This window comes from Periplaneta americana, chromosome 15 (genome assembly GCF_040183065.1).
Source record: "Periplaneta americana isolate PAMFEO1 chromosome 15, P.americana_PAMFEO1_priV1, whole genome shotgun sequence".
Lineage (NCBI taxonomy): Eukaryota > Metazoa > Arthropoda > Insecta > Blattodea > Blattidae > Periplaneta > Periplaneta americana.
In genome coordinates this window covers 51,981,094-51,996,116 of record NC_091131.1, presented here as the reverse complement: position 1 = coordinate 51,996,116, position 15,023 = coordinate 51,981,094, and the positions used below count along the sequence as shown (strand labels likewise).

The following is a 15,023-nucleotide window of genomic DNA, read 5'->3' as shown; positions in this document are numbered from 1 at the left end:
TCCAAACGCCATGTTGAAATTCTCTTTTTGGAATGGCGTGCATAGACGAGGTTGGTTTGCTGTATGGTCTTGTAAATTTGTCTGTATTTTAATTGTTATGGTAATAGTTTTCATTGGGAATAAGTAATCGGGTTTCTAAACTAATTACATTTTTGTGAAAATATACTTCCTTTCCTTGTAAGGAAAGGCAAAATTTATACAATCCGACGATGTCATATCCTTCTCACGTGGGATGCGATCTTGCTCAAAACTTCACTAACTGTGGTTTTCAAAATTATGGTATATATTAGGATAAACTCCAGAACACGGACTGCACCCTTTCCCTCTTACTTCAAAATTCCAACCTTGTGCACACAAAATAAATTATTGGCACTGAAGAGTGCCTTTTCGTAAATATAATGATGCGCATTCGACAAACGCAGACAAATCTGCTCTTTTTAGTATTTTAAGACATAATTTGGTAGGTGCAGTCCGTGTTCTAAAATTTTCCCTCTTCACGGACGATTTTGGAGTAGGGTGATTCTCTGGAGCTGCTCTTCTTAGATACATGCTTCCAGCTTCATGAAGCGCTGATTACACCCAATGTCTATGATATAAGCGTAGGTATTACCACTGACAATCAAATTTAGTGTTCTTTAATATTGATGTGTTACATCAGATCCTAACATCATTCTAAGATTTTTTATTTTTCTATCCAAGTCTGTATACTTACAGTACAATAAGGTATGTTCAAGAGTTTTCTCTTGTGAATTGCAGAAATTGCATAACAGGATGTCGGAGAGATGAAATTTGGAGCTAATTAGAAGATAAGATACTATTCTTGATGCGGACGACCACTTGCGAGTCATCTCCAATCCACAGACCATGGAATCAAACATGCTTAAACTGGTAAGTATGAAGACTGAGGTGGCTACTGGGTTAGACCAATTGGAGTTATGCAACAGTGATAGTTTGACCTTTTTAAAAAATGTTTGTTTTTTAATAGTGATGACCTCTATCTGTATGTAAATAGAAATTAGTATGTTTGTATTTATTTACCTTCATGTAGAAATGACAGCCATTTTTGTATTATGGAAATCGACATTTTTGGCTTTTGCAGACAGTTGCTGTAAATACAAATGCTCAGTTCAGAAAATGGTAGAAAGATGGGGAAAACATTATTTTCAGCAGCTTCCAAGCTACGTTTACTTTTTTACCCTCTCTCTCTTTGTAATAATGGGAAGTGAAATTGTGGACAGAAACTTTGTGGGCTAGATTTTTCTCAGGGTACTCCTTAATTCTAAAATAGCAAACATAAATTGACACTGAACTTAGGCTATAATATGTTGGAATTTTTTGCTCCAGATTGTTTCTTCATGGACCAGAGGAGAATGATAGATTTTGCTGAAACTGAGGAGCAGCATGAGTATGAAGAAGTGAAGAACGTTTGGGCAAGAACGTCAACAGCATAAGGTTGGTATATATTATAATGGATTGAAATGCAATAAATTTGGAATTCAGTTATATTTGATGTGAGTACAACTGAGTACATTGAAGTAGATATAGTTATATCAAGTTTGTTGAGAGCATAGGCTCCTTTAGATTAGATAGCTTTGATTAAACAGTTTAGTACAATTTAAATTAATTGCACTTGATGAGATGGGTTAGTTAGGTGAATTAGATTACAGGAGGTATATATATCAATTGAAGTTGGATAGATGGATTTTATAGATACGCATATATAGGTGTAAGTTTATTTATTCCAACTCTTTCCTTATAAACTCATTGCAAATTGACACAGAATGGTTTGCAATTAATTTTACAAGTGACATTGCAAAAAAAATACAATATGTTCCATATAAATTGAAAATAACTTTATAATATACTCTTGTTGCCATATAAATGATTCTGAAATATCATAACAGAATATTTAATTATAGTTATAAATACATCTGAGTTTTTTTTTTTTTTCAAGCTTATTGTAATCTTTTTTGAACAAAAGTGCATGATCATGATAGCAGTTTTTCTTCGATCTTTTTGTCTGTTTATTAATTACTTTGATTCGATCATATTACATCTCACTGGTACTGAATAATCTCCACAGACAATCATAGTAAGTTAGAAATACTAGAGCAATAACAGTAATACAATTTAAAATTCTAATCTAGAAAGAAAAACTACAGATGTTGCTGATTTATATTTTTTAAGCTGTAATACATTTGCTACTATTACAGAGCGTTCGAGCGATAAGTACCAGTTTATTCTTCGGCCACTGGGTGGCACAGTGCTTGAGTGACCGCTGGCAACCGGGCCCTTAAACTCATGATGCTTCACCAAATTAAAACTTACATGCATATTTACTAACCATAATATGTTGTATTTAACATTAATTATTGTGGTATATATTATATTCATTTATTTAATGGCTGATAAATTGATTATAGAATCATTAATCTTCAAAGAAAACAACAAGTGAACAAACATTAAGAAACAATTTTATAGAAAAAATATCTTTTTTCTGGCTTCCCAATAGCATTTCACTTCTGTGAGTGACTACAGGCCAGGACATATTGAAAGGTGATGTCGGTCCATCTCCGTATTAGAGTTACATAATTTGCAGGATGTCTTTCTTCTCCATTATCCAAAACGAAAGAGGTGTTTCGCCAGTAAGTCATGGCTGCTGCTAGACGGAAGAGTGCAACTGCACTTTTTCTTGGCTGAATTGGTATTTTCAAAATTGACACTCTCCAGTGCTTCTCAGATGTTCTTCAGGCTAGGTCTTGCAGATGTTGTCTTGAATTGCTCTTTTACAGCTATTTTCACAGATTGGAATGATATTGATTTTGAGTAGGTTAGTGGGAGCTGAACTCCAACATTCGTGGCGCAATTAAACAAATCATTGCAGTGGAGCTCATGAATTTGAACGATGTTTTTTTTTAGGGTAATGTGAATTCTGTATAACGCAAAATGGTCAACACTTCCAGCAGCTACTGTCATGACTCATGAGGGCGAGTCTCAGTGAGTCATTCTCGGTCCACTTTTTTTTTTTTTTTTTTTTTTTTTTTATTATTGACGGCCTAAAGATCTCTTCCCGTGGGGATGGTATTGAAGCATGGCTTTTGGAAGTTTATTTCAATTCATTCATTGGACAGTCGACCTGGTTGGCAAGTTGGTATAGCACTGGCCTCCTATGCCCAAGGTTACGGGTTCGATCCCGGGCCAGGTCGATGGCATTTAAGTGTGCTTAAATGCGACAGGCTAATGTCAGTAGATTTACTGGCATGTAAAAGAACTCCTGCGGGACAAAATTCCGGCACATCCGGCGACGCTGATATAACCTCTGCAGTTGCGAGCGTCGTTAAATAAAACATAATTTTTAAATTTTCATTGGACATGGTTTTTGCACTGCAGCTGGTACTTGTTTATAAACAAAATTCTGTAATTAATGTAACATATAATAATTAATGTTAAATACAACATTTTATGGTTAGTAAATATGCATATGTTTTATTTTAGTGAAGCACTGTGAGTTTAAGGGCCTGGTTGCCGGCGGTCGCTCAAGCACTGTGCCATTCAGCAGTCAAAGAATAAACTGGTACTTATTGCTGGAATGCATTGTACTACTACTACTACTACTGTAGTTTCCTTATCTTACATAGCTTGTAAAGAGATATATCAGTGTCATCTGTCTTGTTTCAGATATCTGGGGACAGTTATGAAATGAGCATCAAATTCTCTGACATCACTCTCACAGAAGATATGAATGGCAGTTCTCGATGCACACACCAACCTGCGTAGTGAAATGGCACTAATAGGGAACGTGATGCTACTCTGGAATTCATCCTCTGGCAGAAAACAGGCATGAACTGGTAAGTACAAAGACCAAAGTGGCTACTTTGATCCAAAATAACAGAACAAGACTCTAGGATGAGATACAACATTAGTCTCGGGAGCAAGTATGTGGAATTGTAGAGTCTTTATGGGCCAGATTTTTTCGGGGTACTCTTTAATTCTAAAATAGAAGACATACATTTAACTTGACATTGAACTTACAATCATGTCGGAATTTCTGCTGCAGATTGTTTCTTCATGGATCAGAGGACAGTGATAGGTTTTCCTGAAACCGAGGAGCAGCACAAGCTTGAAGTGAAAGACTTTTGGACAAGAACGTCAGCAGCATAAGGTTGGTATATAATTATAATGGATTGAAATGCAATAAATTTGGAATTCAATTAAATTTGATGTGAGTACAACAGATTACATTGAAGTAGATACAGTTCTATCAAATTTGTTGAGAGCATAGGTTTGAATAGATTAAGCAGATTAGAACAATTAAGATGAACTACAGTTGATGAGATAGGTTAATTTAGATAATTAGGTTACTGGAGGTTAGATATATTAGACAAAAATAGATCAAATGAGATTAATTTGGGATAGACATGTATAGATATAGATGTATAGGTAGATAAATTTTATTGCAATCTGTATTAAAGAAAGTGCATGATACCTAGTCTTTTTTTTTTTTTACCAGTCTTTCGTTCATTTAACTAATACTCCAATTTGACGATATTACATCTCACTGGGACTAAGTATTGTAATCTCAATCTCGACAGTTAATGATAGTGAATTAGGAATAGTAAGGCAATAACAGTAATACAGTTTAATATTATAATACGCTAGAAAAAGACTTCAAATGTTGCTGTTTACATTTACTACTACTAACATAGTTTCTGTATCTTATGTAACTTGTAAAAAGAAATATTAGTTTCGACATCTGTCTTGTTTCAGATATCTGGGGACAGTTACGAAATGGGCATCAAATTCTCTGACGTGACTCACACTGAAGATAAGAATGACAGTTCTCGATGCACACACCAACCTGCGTAGTGAAATGGCATTGTCGGGGATTGTGTTACTTCTCTGGATTACAGCCCCCGGCAGCAAACATGCATGAACTGGTGAGTACAGAGACAAGATGACTACTTTCATGAGGAACTTATCAAATAGTGCTTTAATACCGTCACCACTACCACTACCACAAGTGAGAGCTCTGACTTCTCCTCAGAAAGACTTTGGAACATGTACAGTTCACCTCAAAATATTTAAAGATTTTTTTTAATGAAGACTAGATTTACTGCTATGTGGCACATAATTCACGTGCAGAATGGGGAAAATAGTATTGTTTGAAATGACAAGTGCAGGACCATGTCAGAGATAAGGACAAAGATAAGTATCACAACATGACAGGAATCACAATGATTGTGATATGTACTACAAAGACCAAGACGACGATAAAAATCTGACAAAAGCAACAAAGTCAGTGACAAGGACCATGGTAAGGGCCATGACTAAAGATCACATGGACCATGATAAGGACTGCGACAAAGATGAGGACCACAACAAGGTCACTGACAAGGACCAAGATAAGAATCTTGGCAATCACCATGATAAGGAGCATGAGAAAGATTACAAGGACAATGATAAGGAATATGATAAACACAAGGACCATGACAGTGACTATAATAAGAGCCATGACAAAAAACATACCATGGTAGGGACCATGATAGGTACACGACAAGCACCATGATAGGACCACAACATAGACCAAGATAGTGATAACGACAAGGATTATGATATGGACCATAACAAGGATCACCATAAGGACCATGACAATGACAACCATAACAAAGGCAATAAGGACCACAATAAAGACAACAAGGAACATGACAAAGATAACAAGGGCCATTACAAAGACAAGTACCACATTAATGACAAAGACAACAAGGACCATGACTGTGACTATAATAAGGGCCATGACAAAAACAAGTACTATGGTAAGGAATATGATAAGGATCACGACAAGCACCATGATAGGACCACAACATTGACCAAGATAGTGATAACGACAAGGATCATGATATGGACCATAACAAGAATCACTATAAGGACTATGACATGGACCACAAGGACCACGACAATGATAATGACAAATGGCAATGTTGAGAACTATAACAAAAGCAATAAGGACCACAAGAAAAACAACAAGGACCGTGGTAAGGGCCATTATAAAGACAAGTACCACATTAAGGACCATGATAGTGATTATAAGGCCCTTGACAAAAACAAGTACCACAGTAAGGACCATGATAAGGATCACATTGACCAATATAGTGATAACGACAAGGATTATATGTACCATAACAAGGAGCACCATAAGCACTACGAGGTAGACTACAAGGACAAGGACAGTGACCATGTTGAGAACCATAACAAAACAAAAAGGACCACAAGAAAGACAACAAGGACCACAGTAAGGAACATGACAAAGACAAGGATCATGATCATGACGACCATGGTAAGGGCCATTACAAAGACAAGTACCACATTAAGGACTGTGATAAAAGTACCACAGTAAGGACTGTTACAAGGACAAGCACCATGACAGGGATGAGAATCACGAGAAGCACTAAGATAGAAATCACTACAAGTACCATGATAAGGATCACGACATGGACCATAGAGCTTGTGATCCATGTCATGGTCCTTATTGTGATGTTTGTCGTGATTCTTGTGATGGTTTTGTTTTTGTCATGGTGCTACATTTATCATTCCAAAAGTTTGTTTTCCCCATTTGGCAATAGACTTTTGTGTCGCATGGTACCTTCCATACTTTCGTAAAAGGGATAGCATGCACGTAAACTGAGACTTACAACATCTTAGTAATAGATAACTAATTACATTTTGCACTGGTGTGTACTTTATACTGTTTTCGCTGTAAGAAAAATCTTAATGTAAACATAAGCACGTTGCTGTCATACCCGTGATTGGCTCCCAGTCGAAACACTTACATGACACAAGAAAATATAGTTCGTATTTGAAAACCATAATCTTGTATTATTTGGAAATAAAAAATTGAATTCTAGTTGTTAAATATGATGAAACATTTAACTTCAGTCATGTGTAAAACGCTGTGTAAAAGAAAAGCTACTTTTATATTTTGTTATGTACTATGAACGCGGATGAATACCAACAGTAATACCGAGGTAGTCTGTTCTTGTAACAAGCTGGCGTCACTTGACTCGTAGATGCTGACGTAAGCACGTAGTACCGAAGTATGGCTTCTGTATCCTCAACTGTCCATTGTGAAGACATAAGACTTGAAAATAATTTAATTGTAGTAATTATAAAGTAAATGTTTCCTCAGCAAACGAATGCGTAGTAGTGAGGTTAGGCCTACTTGATGAGTAACAGGAAATGTTTAACATGAAACAGAATGTACAGCAGTAGGCGGGAACACGTACTGAGAATCTATGGCGCCAAACGGTGGCCAATGAAGCCTCACTTCAATCACGTGCTATTGTTTACATTAGGATTTTTCTTACAGCGAAAAGATTATAGATAGGGTTTCGACAAGAGTGGGGGTTGAGAGGAAATAACACGTGTGGCCAGCCAGGTGTCTTCCTTCATGACTACATTTATACCACCACCACCATTATTACAAATGCTATAAAATTATTTGCTGCCACTGTTATTCAAAAGAACATGTAATATGTTCATCCAAAAGAATATTTCATTTTCAAATTCTATGATTGATTCAGTTGGGTTTATGTAAGTATATTGATCTTTTGTCGAAACTCACTCCCACGCAGTACAAGATAGTTGCAATTAGTGATCCCAAATCTTTGATTAAAAAGGGGCTGTTGTCTGTGAAACCATCTGGTAAATCTGTAACTGCAGGCATATCATTATTTACTCCGAAGATTTAATTTTCCACTTGCATTTTTTTTTACATTGTCATTGCATGCATTTGATTACAAATAGTGAGACATTAATTTCTTTACAAGAAATTATATTCATGTGCATTATTTTCTCGGATAAGATGTTTCGAAATATTAGGTTTTATTCCCAGGCGAATGCAAATGCTAGGTTATACCAATTACAAGAGCAATAACCCACTTTCTTCCAAATCGTACAACCTTTCATAATGCAGTTCCGTATGTCATATTCTCTTCTTCTGTGACAAGCTGGCCATCTGTCACAACTGGCTGTGCGTGAATGAATATTAGATGCAACTGCTGAAAGTGGAAATGCCTAAAACAAAAAGAAAAGTTGATTCATAGAAATTAAATATGTGTGCGTGCATATGAAAAGGAACCATTTGGCAGCTTTCTACAGTCCATGAGGATTTACTTGTCTAGTCCCTTTTAGAAAGAGAAAGAATACTCACCATCTCTCTCTACCCTCATTTATGGTGACGGCGGTATGGTCGACACTCCTTCCAGCGACCAGGAGTTAGCAGCGGCGGCACTCTCTTCCTCTTCAAATTCTGACTCCTCTCCGCCAGAAAGTTCCTCGTCCGTGTCCGTGTCATCCAAATTTATTACGAATCGATCGCTAATTTCGTCTACTAGTCCGTCCTTCTCCCAATAAAATTGTTCGACTTTTTCCACGTGTTCACAGGCCTTTCTCCAATTATCTTACGTCACTTTTGCAAGAGCGCTCTCAAACAACAATTTCACATCTTTACTTTTGAACGAAATATTACGCTTCGCAACGTCATTTTTAACCTGCCCCCATATTAATTCGATCGCGTTTAAATCACAATGGTATGGTGGCTGTCTCACTACAGTATGGGAGTGCATTGTCGCAATTTGGTCGATTTCGTATGTTTTGAAATTATCTTTTTTAGTTTTTACAAGTTCATATAATACAGGTTTCGTGGATCGTAAATCAAATTCAATGTTATTGTTACGAAGCCAGGACTGCATTTCAGATTTCGGTGTTGATGAAATTGGTGCCTTATTGAGTTCTGTTGAATGATAGGGGGCATTGTCCATTACAATGATGCTATTGAGAGGAATGTTTGGTAATAATTGATTAATGAACCAGTTCTTAAATACAGTGCTGTCCATCTCCTCGTGGTAGTCTTTAGTTGATTTAGATTTGAAAGTTAGAAGCGCGTTTGGAATGAAACCTGTCGAACATCCGGCGTGTAAAATAATAAACCGTTGACCTTTTCCTATTGGGGTTTGAAGTGGGAAGTCAATTTCGTGATCATCGCTTTTCCAAACTTTGCTTTTCGTATGGTTCACATTAACCCAAGTTTCGTCTAGATAAACAACGGCGCGTCCAGTGGCGCGTAATTCTTTCATTTTTCTTAAGAATTTAAATCTCTTTAAAATAACATCTGACCTTTCCATTAAAAATTTTCTGCCTTGAGTATTTTTAACATACCTAAATTTCATTTTTTTAAGAATTTCTCTCAAACTCCATATGCTTCCAGTGAATAAGCTTTCCTTAATTAATGCGTCATTTATATCCTTCAAACTAGGCAAAAAATCAGTCCGATACAAAGAATAAATTACTCGTCTTATAGCGGCGGCAGAAAATGAGTCAATTGCAGTTTTCTGAGGGGTCCTGTTTGGGCGTTTCTTTCCTGGAGTTCGCAGAACACTTCCACTTTCTAGTGCCTCCCTTTGTTTTTTTAAAATCCTGCTAACACTACGAGACGATATACCTGTCGCTGCAGCAGTTCTTTCGATAACACTCGACACAGATATTGTTTGCTTTCCGCGTTTCAGTGCCTCATATTCTTCAGTAAAGAATTTGTGTACATTAATAACCATGTTCATACTGTCCGACTTCAAGGCTTTCCCGCGTTTTCCCATATTGCCTACCATGATTATTAAAAACAAGAGCACAACACACATTACAATGTTTAAGATAACAGGGAAACCATGCAATTCCGAAAACATTTTGTTTAAATTGTGAATTATTGTATATTATATTATATTATATTATATTATATTATATTATATTATATTATATTATATTAAATTGACACAACGAGACACACACTTACTTCACTATTCACTAAACACTACTGAATAAATGAACTCGAACAACGCCAAGACGCCACTGAGAGACCCGCTAATTGGATTTGCAAAAGTGTGCTCTAGAAGGGCCAAGGGAGAAGGAGGGAAGGGAATTCCAAGAATTCTACAAAAGAAAACCTTTCCCCCCTTACATCTGTTGACAGTCGATAGACAAGGACCGCAGACAAGGATAGTAGAAATCACGCCAACTTAACCCTCATGCACTGTAGTTTCAGATATAGAGAGTAATTTGAGTGTGATCCAGTTGACGCAAGGCTTTAATATATATGTAATTTATTGCTTAGTGTGCGATCGTACCAAAGACATAAAAAAATTCACCAGTTTGAATACACCCTCTTTTAGATTACATCTGAAACCAGAAGTCGCCAAGTGGTCCCTTTTCATATGCACGAACATACATGAAAAAAAAAAAAAAAAAAAAAAAAAAAAACTGTAAAGTAGTGTAGGACAAATGCTGTACATAGACAAATCACATTGTCTATGTAAGGATTGCTGAAAACGTGTATGCCATAAATATCTGATATTGGCTTACTGCACTTTGTACTTCAAATAATGAGGAAGTAGATAATGTACTTTTCACCTAACATTGATTGATATTCTTTCGAATTCTTCTGCAGATCGTTTTTCTCATGAGTCTGAGGATGAAGATGACGACAAGGTCTCCTGAGACCGACGAGCAGAACTGGTATGAAGAAGTGAATGTCATCAGTGTGAGTTTGGAATGCATTAGAATGTAATGAATTGGAATGCAAAATATATTAGAATAGTTTAAACCAGATTGTGATCCAACTGTATAAAGGGTGGAAGTGATATAACTGTGCAGATTGAAGGTGGCGATAGAATGCATTAAAATAAGAAAAAAGGAAAACTATTATGCCTTTTTTTTTAATTAAGTGCATGGTTAACTAGAGAATTAGGTCGAAAATCTGGATAGTTTGGCAACAATGCATCTGCCCACTTTCTTAACCCTCCTCCAATGGCAGTGACCTGAGTGTTGCTGACAAAGGATGTAAACAAATTTTACTTGCACATCACAAACTGTCACTCGCGTATTTAAATTATTAATTTAATAATTGTAAGGAATTCCAAAAGACTTAAAATTCATGCTGCTATGTCTATTGAATTTTAGATTAAAAAATATTATTTCGATATTTTCATTGCTTAAAGTTTTCAACTTACGTTGGTTGCTGTATGAAGTCATATGGCAGGAGATGTGTATTATGAAAGTCTGTGATGTGATTTTGCGTGAACAAGCTTTGTCTTTAGCCATATTTCCTACAAAATGTGAATTCTGCGTACACTAATTATGTAGCCACTCACAGAACAGATGTGGATGAAAATCCTTATGGTGATAGATATTGTAAGTGCTGGATGTGATGTGGATCTGATACTTGTTTACTAAATATTCTTAGAACAGTCCAGTGTCAACCTCTCAACCATTATGCCCTGGATTTCGTTCAACCAAATTCACATTTCTTTTTCCCTGTTGACAATTTCAATGGATCAATTTCAGTTTATTACCACAATTACGGAAACCAGGTATTACAATTATTCTTGTGTTACAGACATGCTGACAAACTAAAATATTTTTGCATTTGGAACATTCCTAACTGAAAATCTTTCTTCATACATTTGTTGAGTGACACAATATGATTCTCTGTAAATTACAGTCATGTTGACATATTTGTGGTTTAATATTTCTGACATATTTTAATACACACCCATTAAATAATTTCGTAAGGAAAGAAGGAATTGCACTGGTTCGAAAATCATGTTGAATACACACGAACTCAGGTCTGAATAGCTGAATTTTGTTCTGTAGTATAGTCACTGCAGCAGGGTTGCCAAACTTTCTAATGGCAAGAAATAAATGATAATCATTTTACTTAATTTCCAAGAAAACCGTCAATTTTATTGAAAAAGAGGAACGGGATAAATCATTCCTTATCAATTTCTTTAATGATAAAAGTAAAAATCAGAATTGTATGCATAGTACTTATCGAGTAAAATTGTTAACATTTAGGGGGAAATTTTTTGTTGCAATCTAGCCCAGGAATAATAAAGTGTTAAAATCTGCAGTTAAATTACTTCATCCTTTATACTGTGTACACAGATTGACGAGGACATGTATATAGATTAAACAGAATATGAATATAAACTTAAATATTCAGATTAGATAAATTTCTGTAAATCTTAAATTACATAATAATGGCCAGTTTCAAATCTGTTAGTGATTTTACAGCCTATTAAAAAGGTTGTTTATCGATTATTAGTATTTTGTTAATCAACGGATTGTTAAATCATTTGGTGGGTCTAAGATTCTAGGAGGCCTTAATAATACAGTACTGATACTCTGACTACTGCCTATGCCTAGTTTTGCATTATCTCCCAGGGAATTCTGTCTCATGCATGACAGATCTAAGCACCAAAGAGCCCCTCATTAATAGATTTGGATTGCATATTGAAAATTGTCGCTTATGGTGATAATAGAAATTGGTAGTGTTTCGTGCAGTCTTTGTAATTTCGTTAGATGTGCAATTATACTTAAAATGTTAGACAGAAATGCTGTTGACTGCAACATTGAAGTAGATGCCATCTAAGTTTATCAGTCTTCATGTGCATTTTAACGGAGAATAAGGATAATTCTATGCAACTGGGTTTCATTGTCCTCTGCCATTGAGAAAATTCAAAATTGGTTCTGATTTTCTACTTGACCTATAGGAACAACTTATCAGTGTCATTGAAGAAAAAAAAAAGTGCTGTAATAATCTGCAAGTATCACATGAAAGATTTTTAAATGTTATGAACTCCAAAGTTCTCTCTAAGTGTTACACGATTTGTTTAAATATACACTGTATTGCTTTAAAGATAGTGTAAATTATAAGTTTCCTCCCCTCCACTTTTTTTTTTGTTATATTGTAAAATTCAAATTAACCTTAGACGCATTTTGAAAAAGTCTAATCAAAATTCCTTATAGCCTAAAAAGTTACCTTGCTGCCATCTTAAAAATTTAGCAACCTGTTACACTTAACAGCATACAACTGGAATGTTATATTATCAAGAGATGTAATAGCTGTAAGGTAAATTTAACAGATTGATGAAACTGGCCATGAGTTACAGTAAATCTTTGACATGTTTTAATGTATAACATTTAAGTGAGCACCTGTTCGGGAACAATATCCTCGACAATTCTGTAATACTCCATTATAATGTAAATCACCCAAGAAAAAACTTTATATAAACGAAAAGGCGTAACATGAGAACATCCACATAGTAATGTTACAATTGACTAATGATAATGTAGTACACAAAAAGCAAACAATCTACTGGATGTTGAGAAGTAAAAGATGAATTATATATTGACAACTATTTTTTATAGAAGTTGTAATGTCTAGAAATCTGTCTTGACTAATAAACTTACCAAATTTATTAACTGCAGTAGTAGGCGAACTTTCTTTGAACAATACTTGTTGCATCCAATAAAATTGGAGTAATTTTGCCTCCCTTTGTACACTAAATTACTGTGTTAATTGTGATACACGTGTTAACAATCAAATATTGATATAACATTGGCCCTACAAGTAAAATAGAACAAACAATGAAACATTATCAGACAAATCATGGATAGATCTTCCATCCATGAAACCGAGTGAAATAAATTGTAGCACAGTGTGGGCAGATGAAAAGTTCTGAAGCAGTTTGGCAGATTGATGGCTTGAGCTCCATGCAACTGCAGGCATTTCCCTCCATGAATGTATGGCACTCTTCCTATGTCCAGTCAGTTGTGAGATTTCTTGAAGATGTACTTCAAATGCAGATAGTTGTGTGGCGGAGTAAGACAAGTATTTAGTTGTAAATTTCTTGGCAGCCCAGTTCCCAATGCGAAAGCAATATTAAAGTTAGTGGATAACTTTAGTAAAACAATTGGTTATTAATGAAGAAAAATTTGCTCTGGCGAACAGATAATTCTGTAGGACAAAAAAAAAAATCATTCTTTATGTTATTAAAACAAGGTGTATGGCTGTGAAACTTGGACTTTCACTGTGAGAGGGGAACAGAGATTGAGGGTTTTTTGAGAATAAGGTTCTTAGGAAAATATTTGGGGCTAAAAGGGATGAAGTTACAGGAGAATGGAGAAAGTTACACAATGCAGAGCTGCATGCATTGTATCCTTCACCTGACATAATTAGAAACATTAAATCCAGACGTTTGAGATGGCAGGGCATGTAGAATGTATGGGCAAATCCAAAAATGCATACAGAGTGTTAGTTGGGAGGCCAGAGGGGGAAAAGACCTTTGGGGAGGCCAAGATGTAGATGGGAAGATAATATTAAAATGGATTTGAGGGAGGTGGGATATGATGGTAGAGACTGGATTAATCTTGCTAAGGATAGGGACCAATGGCAGGCTTATGTGAGGGTGGCAATGAACCTCTGGGTTCCTTAAAAGCCAGTAAGTATTAAAACAAGGTCTGTGACTCACCAGAAAAGAAAACCTTGATGAAATAGGATGTCTTAAAATGTAGTCCTTGAAAATCTTCTTGATGTATGTTTTCAAGATGAATCACACAGTGAATATCTCATCAATGCACATTAGAGTCGATGGCAATTCGGAAGGTGGTAGTCTGCTAGCGTTTGTATAGAGAGAGACAGACAGAGAGAGCAAGGCAGTGTACAACATTGCCACATCGTACTTCATGCGAACGTGCAACACAAATAGCTCAGGAGAGAATTTAAATTATCAAGAGACAATAATGACCTTAGCTGTTGATTACTCTAAAAGCATGACACCAAACAAACCCTCTTTCCATTGCTAACAATATTCTTTGCACTGTTCTCAATCCCACAGCATACGCTTCTACAGTTGTTTCTTGCATGTTGGCAATGTTGCAACCAGCATCAAGATGACTGGCAGCATTCTGCTTGTCAATGTTTTTAAAATAATAATACACCTTAAACACTATTTTCCGTGCCTATCTGTCCAATACTTGTCTTTTTACAGTCTCTTCTTCCATATATTTATCTTAAACACACACACTAAATGTTAGTTTTACTTATTCAATGTATTGAAACACTCACACGTGAACAAACGGACTTGGGAAGTACTTGTTATAGACTGATTCCGATTGGTTCTACTGTACAAGCTTGT

The 15,023-nt window shown here is 35.7% G+C and overlaps 1 long non-coding RNA gene across 2 annotated transcripts in view; it reads left to right on the top strand.

The window, feature by feature from the left end:
- The first annotated feature begins 46 nt into the window (after positions 1–46).
- LOC138714924 (uncharacterized) overlaps positions 47–15,023 on the top strand; it is a 35,879-nt gene continuing 20,902 nt past the window's right edge. For both annotated transcript variants that reach the window (XR_011336119.1, XR_011336118.1), the window contains exons 1-7: positions 47–599; positions 757–888; positions 1,345–1,452; positions 3,679–3,848; positions 4,058–4,162; positions 4,768–4,937; positions 10,493–10,585. This is a non-coding gene — a long non-coding RNA (uncharacterized lncRNA). The remainder of the gene's footprint in view (positions 600–756; positions 889–1,344; positions 1,453–3,678; positions 3,849–4,057; positions 4,163–4,767; positions 4,938–10,492; positions 10,586–15,023) is intronic.